The sequence below is a fragment of the Spinacia oleracea genome, chromosome 3 (assembly GCF_020520425.1).
Source record: "Spinacia oleracea cultivar Varoflay chromosome 3, BTI_SOV_V1, whole genome shotgun sequence".
NCBI lineage: Eukaryota > Viridiplantae > Streptophyta > Magnoliopsida > Caryophyllales > Amaranthaceae > Spinacia > Spinacia oleracea.
The window spans coordinates 146653801-146660566 of NC_079489.1; positions in this window are offsets into that span (position 1 = coordinate 146653801).

The following is a 6766-nucleotide window of genomic DNA, read 5'->3' on the forward strand; positions in this document are numbered from 1 at the left end:
AATGGGGGTACAGGCAGCTCTGAATGTACACGGATACAACCAAAAATTTGCGCATAAAATCTACATAACGACGAAAGCAGGGCCAATTTGGAAGACCAAGGCCCAAGATCCAACACAACCGTGTTAGCATTAATAACTCGTCCACCATCCAAAACTACCGAGTCAACTCGCTCATTTTTAAACCCTTCTCTCTCTAACCTCCCAATCACCGCAAATTTTGATGGTGAAGGAGTGTGCATCGTGCTCTTGGTGCACTGGTATCAAAACGACAACCATTAAATACAAAACGCGCGTTTACGGGTGCTTGACTACTTGCTGAGCGCAAATTTTTGGCTGTACCTGACAAAGCTGGCTGTACCCCCATCCAAAACGATGTCGTTTTGTGTTGTTTAAAATGAACATTAATATACTGGTACAAAAATGAACATTTACTATTTCGGAAATGAACATTTATTTATTTATTTGGAAAGAACATTTACTATTTTGGAAATGAACATTTATTTACTTAAAAAACTGAACATTTACTATTTCGGAAATGAACATCTATTTATTTATTTGGAATGAACATTTACTATTTTGGAAATGATCATTTATTTATTTATTTGGAAATAAACAATATAGGCGCTTGTAAAAACATAAAAGACCAATGAAGTGAACAATTTCATTATGAACATTAACCATATATTTATTGTGAACAAACAAATAAACAAGAAAGAACAAATAATTCAACGAAAAAGAACAAACAATATAAAAAAGAACATAAAATTCCAGAAAAAAAGAACAAACAATACAACAATTATGAACAATTTTAAGATGAATTTTAAAGCCACATGAAAGAACAAACAATACAACAAGAAAGAACAAACAATAAAGAAGATAATTATTATGAACAAACAAATAAACAAGAAAGAAAAAGTAATTCAACAAAAAAGAACAAACAATATAAAAAAGAACATGAAATTCCAGAAAAAAGAACAAACAATACAACAATTATGAACAATTTTATGATGAATTTTAAAGCCAACATGAAAGAACAAACAATACAACAATATGTTTGATGAATGAATTTAAAAAACAACAAGAAAGAACAAACAGTACAACAAGAAAGAATAAACAATACAAAAAGAAAGAATAAAAGATTAATGAAGAGTTTAATTATGAACATTAACCATATGATTATTATAAACAAACAAATAAAGAAGAAAGAACAAACAATATAAAAAAGAACATAAAATTCCAGAAGAAAGAGCAAAAAATACAACAATTATGAAAATTTGATGATGAATTAAAAAAACAACATGAAAGAACAAACAGTACAACAAGAAAGAACAATCAGTACAACAAGAAAGAACAAACAGTACAATAAAAAAGAACAAACAGTACAATAAAAAAGAACAAACAGTCGACAAGAATGAACAAACAATATGAGCGCGTCGTTTTTGGGGGTACAACCAGAGCTGGCTGTACCCGGGTACAACAGTTAGTTATTGCTTGCTGAGCCCCTCACTTTCGTTTCTAGGGTTAGAGTTCCTAGCTTCTTCACTCTTGCCTAATTTCTCTCTCCTCCCTTATCTTCGATCTCTCCTCCCTTCACTCAATCTCTCATACAATCAATTCCTTTTTTTTTTTACTTTTTTTTATCAAATGCGTTTCTTTACTTCTCGGCGTTCCTCACCATTGACTGAGAGATTATTTTGTACAAAAAGTGCGACAAATATAGGAGTTGATGAATTTGGGGTTGCATTTGAAGTCCAGATTTTCGAAACGCATTTGAATCGACAAATTGATTTCGCTGGTAATCGGGTCACAATACCAGTTTCTCCCCTCTCACTTTTCTCTCTCCTCACAATATCATTTTCTTCGGCCAACGACGAACGGCGGCGCTCACTGCCCCCGAAAATGTGCAGCAATCGCGATCAAGTATTCCGGTGATAATTTGAAGAAGATCGAGTATGATGTAGCAACCAATGTCGTAGTCGTCGCATCAGACGTTCTCTCACGAATTTCCACCACAACAGAACGAAGTTTTCTCTCAAATCTCTGAAACTCCATGATGCGATCCTCATTGAAAATCACGTTGTTTTCCTCTTTCCTCTTGATTTTTCTTGCTTAATTTCTCATATTATCTGGTGAAATGTAACTTAGATATTGATTAAAATTCTAGAAAATTTTGAAATGATTTTATTTCTCATCAATGGTAAGCAAACTTTTGAAATGATTTTACTTCTAGGGGTTGTCGGCTATCATCCATTGTGAACTGATTTTCTTTAGAAAGAATCGATTGATATGAATTCGATTAAAACCAAAGTCGAAGTCGATTGGCATGAATCATTTGTAGATAACAGAACAAAAATGAGCTAGGACGGAAACCACCAACTGTACTAGAGCAATCCACATTTGGGGATTTATCAGCGTTTTAGAGATAATTTTTATTCAATCAAAAACCCAAATTCAATTTTTGGGTAATCCGCGGCTCGGTTTTACACTTGCTTTACTCTATTCCCTATGTATTTCTCTTTCATTTATGATTACTGCATCTCCCATTCTATCTCCTTCATTTTCGATTTGAATTGAATTTTAACTGAAATTTTGTTTCTTTTGTTTTGAAAATTTGACAGTCCCAAGCCATTCTCAAGCTCAAGAAATCACATAATAGGTTGGTCGTTGATGAAGTCGTCGTGGCCCATCAATGATGACAAATTGACAATGTAATTGCAATTGTTGTTATGCATTTCATACAATGGAAAAACTTAAGCTCTTTCACGGTAATAATTTTATCATCAATGTATAATTTTTAGCATTGATCTGTGTTTATTTGGTTATATTGTTATAATTTCTGTTGTTTCTATTGTTCGGTTCCAAGTTTGTTATGATTCTGAGAATTTTATGTCTATTAAAGTTATGCTGGTAATATGTTATGTGTATAACTTTATTATATGGTTATTGGGATTTTGTTAGGAATGTTTGTGAATTTGGTTGCTGGGACTCAGAGAATTTTTCCCTTTATTGAAGGATTTGGAGGAATTTTACTAAAAACGTTATTTAATTTACATTTCAATTACTGAGAAGAACACAATTGGTTTGGGTTTCCAATGGTGCATCATTATGTGTCACTGTTTGGTGTGAAGTTGTGAAACAAATGGATAATGAAAAGGAGTCTATAGGAGGTAGAGGATACTTTGGAGTTTGTAGGTAGGACCCCTGGCTTCTCTTGCGGTTATCGAAAAATATATTGCGGTTCATCAATTTAATCTTAGGCTCCTAACTGATAATATCTAAATTGGAAAAGAAGGGTAAGGCAAAGACATGAAAATAGTAGAGGAGGGTCTATTGAGATTCTTTTTTCATTTTGAGCCACTATCGGCTGTTTTCTGATGGTTTCAGTGCCCAAACCCTCTTTCTTTGTCAGAACTTCTGTCAGCCACCTCTGATGGTGGTTATGGGTAGTAATGGATGGGGTGTTGTGATGATGGGGTATGAGTTATTGTTTTCTTTGTTCATCCAATTTCCCCCTTCTTCAGTACACATAGTAACGAGAGGACAAGGAGCTAGAGTAAATCGTTGTTGTACTAACATTATCTACAAGAGACAAGTATGTTTGAGACTCTTAGGGGTAATTGTTAATTAATTTGTAGTTTTTGCATGGTTTAAATAGGCTTGGACCAGTGGTTGGGAGGAGAGGAGTGATTGTAGCTAATGACAGTCAGGATCAACCCGTACCAGATGCATATGATCACCGACAACACTACCCGGTTTAATTTTGCCGTTATTTAGTCTTTTTATTTTTATTTTTTATTTTTTCTGATTCTTATTAGTTGATTTGTGTGAATATTCACTCATGTTTTGATTTTATTTTGAAATTTGTAAGTTACAATGCAAAGCGCATGAAGGAAATAATGCCCTTGGTCCAAGTATGCATTCAATGTTAAGTCTAATAAATGCGGTTCAGTATTAATTAACAAGTTAATAATTCAGTGAGATCAAGTGAGCTGAATGCCTAGCTAGAGGCCGCTTCAGTTCAAGTGGAATTAATGATATTAATCCACATCTTACTCTTGACTGAACCCGTAGGGTCACACAAATAGTACGTAAACGGATCAAGTATTTAATGGCATTAAATACTCCATCTACGGATATTCGGAATCGACGGATCTTGGTTTCAGTGGGAGCTGAGATCGTCACAGGCAAGAAATGAATACTCCGGAAACGATGATATTGCCGGAAACGGAAATATGGATCGTATCGGAAATATAAATATTATCCAAGTCGTAGATGTTGCCGGAAATGGAAACATGGTACGTATCGGAAAATATTATCGGAAATGGAAATATTGCCGGAATCGGAAATATTGCCGGAAACGGAAATATTGTCAGAATCGGAAATATTATCGGAATCGGAAAATAATTCCGGAAACGGAAATATTAAATATTTGTTCGAAACGGAAATTAATTCCGGAATCGGAAATATTAAATATTGTTCGTATCGGAAATGAATTCCGGAATCGGGAAATTAATCGGAAGCGTATCGTACGAATTAGCATCGGACGAGGCCCGCTAGACGAAGGCCCAGCACGAAGCCAGGCCATCGCCCAGCGAGCCAACACGCACCATCGCGTGCCAAGCCTCGACCAGGCCCAGCGCAAGGCCAGGCCCAGCCAAGGCCTGGGGCGCGCGCGCGAGAGCACAACAGCAGTGGGCCGAGCGCTGTGCGCCTAGCGTGGGCCGCAAGGCTTGCGCGGGTGTACGGTGCTCGTGCAATGCTTGTGCGGGAATCCTAAAGCAATCGGGATTCGAAATATGATTAAATCCTAAAACTATTAGATAATGATTATTTAATTAGAGTCCTAGTAGGATTATAATTAAATAAATTAGTATCCTAATAGGATTCCAAATCCTTTTCCATAACTCTATAAATAGGTGCCTAGGGTCACATATTTACAGAGAGAATTCAAGTATTCAAAGTGAGTTTTTGAGAGCAAAATTCAATTACACAATTGCCTATAAAAGTGCCGAAAATAATAGTACCTTAAGGGCGATTCTAGTTGGTCAATCTTAAGGCGGATCCGGACGTGCTGTGGACTATCTACGGAGGGACGACACTTGGAGTCCTAAAGACTTGTTCTTGTTCGGTTCGGGCGCAGCTAGGGAAGGCACGCAACAAAGAGTATGCATCTAAACTATGCTAAATGATTATGTGTAAATAATATGTTTTCCTGGCTTTATGGTTTTTCCGCATGATTTATGAATTGTCATATGTATCATAACCTAACAGTGGTATCACGAGCCTCTTATTATTTTCATAATCTAAATTGCATGAACATGGTTAAATATTACAAATTTGCAAGAATTAAAAGGGGTGATTAATTTTCGTAATTGTTAATTAATTGCAAATTGCGTTTATTTAATTATACGTATGCAGTTTTTCGGCAGTTTCTTCGTTACTCATCCAAATCGAGTGATTTTTGTGTCAATTCCGCATGTAAAAGACATTCTAAAATTTTGACAAAATTAGTATTTTTCTGCCGAACCTAGAATTCTCAAATTCGAAGCCTAACTATGACTTTTCGGAGGTTTTAGTTTTTCGAATGCAAAATTTCGTAAATTTAAGATGTTAAATTAAATATTTGCGATTCTTGTTGATAAATCTTGAATTTTTGATTGACTTACTGTATATGTTTAACAAGTTTGAATGCCTAGCCTTGTTAATTATGCAATCTAATTGTAATTATGATTAATTTGTTGAAAATTAGAATAATTTAGAATTAATTTGATTTTCATAATTAATTATAATTTAATTAGATATCTATGATTAAAAACCACCATAAAAATTGTAAATTTATGATAAATTTTAAATTTTTATGACCTAGACTTGAATCCATGTTAATCGGAAATCAATTGAATAATAAATTTTCGATTTTTCGCCCTAAAATTATGAAATTTATATTATTTATTAATTTGTCATTAATTTTAAATATAAATTTTTTAAATTTTATGCGATTCGTTCATATAACTTGCACGCACAAAGCAATGGACGCTACGTGTTACCCTTAAGGGGTGTTGTATAGTGCGGGCATGTGACGACGAGCAAGGGAGCTCGTCGCCCATGCGGCACGAATGCAATGAGCAAGGCCATGGTGCACGAGCACAAGGCAGCAGCCCTGCCTTGTGCCGTGGGCTGTGAGCAATGGACGAATGGGCGAGGGCGAAAGCAAGGCACAGCAGTCGCGTGTGGGCAGCAAGCGAGCTGCGCCACAACGCGCACTGCCTCGCGCAAGCGTGCGAAGCCTCGCGCGCAGCGAGCGCAAGCTCGCGTGCCACGAGTGCTACGCCCAGCGTCGATGCCTCGCGCACCGAGCGCTGGCTCGCATGAAGCGAGCGCTGGCAAGCGCGCGCAGCGAGCGATGGCTCGCATGAAGCGAGCGCTGGCGAGCGCGCGCAGCGAGCGCTGGCTTGCATGCAGCGAGCGCTGGCGAGCGAACGCAGCGAGCGATGGCTCGCGTGCATCGAGCGCTGGCGCGCGCGCAGCGAGCACCAGCTCGCGTGATGGCTTGCGAAGGAAAGCAGCAACAGCGATGCGACGCAGTGCATGGGCTGCGCGCACATGGCCAGCGATGGCTGTGCGCGTGTGGCCCATGGGCGTACGTTGCGTGGGGTTGTTGCGTTGCGATTGGATCGTTTTGAAATTTTAATTTGAAATTTTCAGTTTACGTAATTTTAATTAATTTTAAAATTAATAATTTAAATTATTTTCTTGGATTTTAATTTTG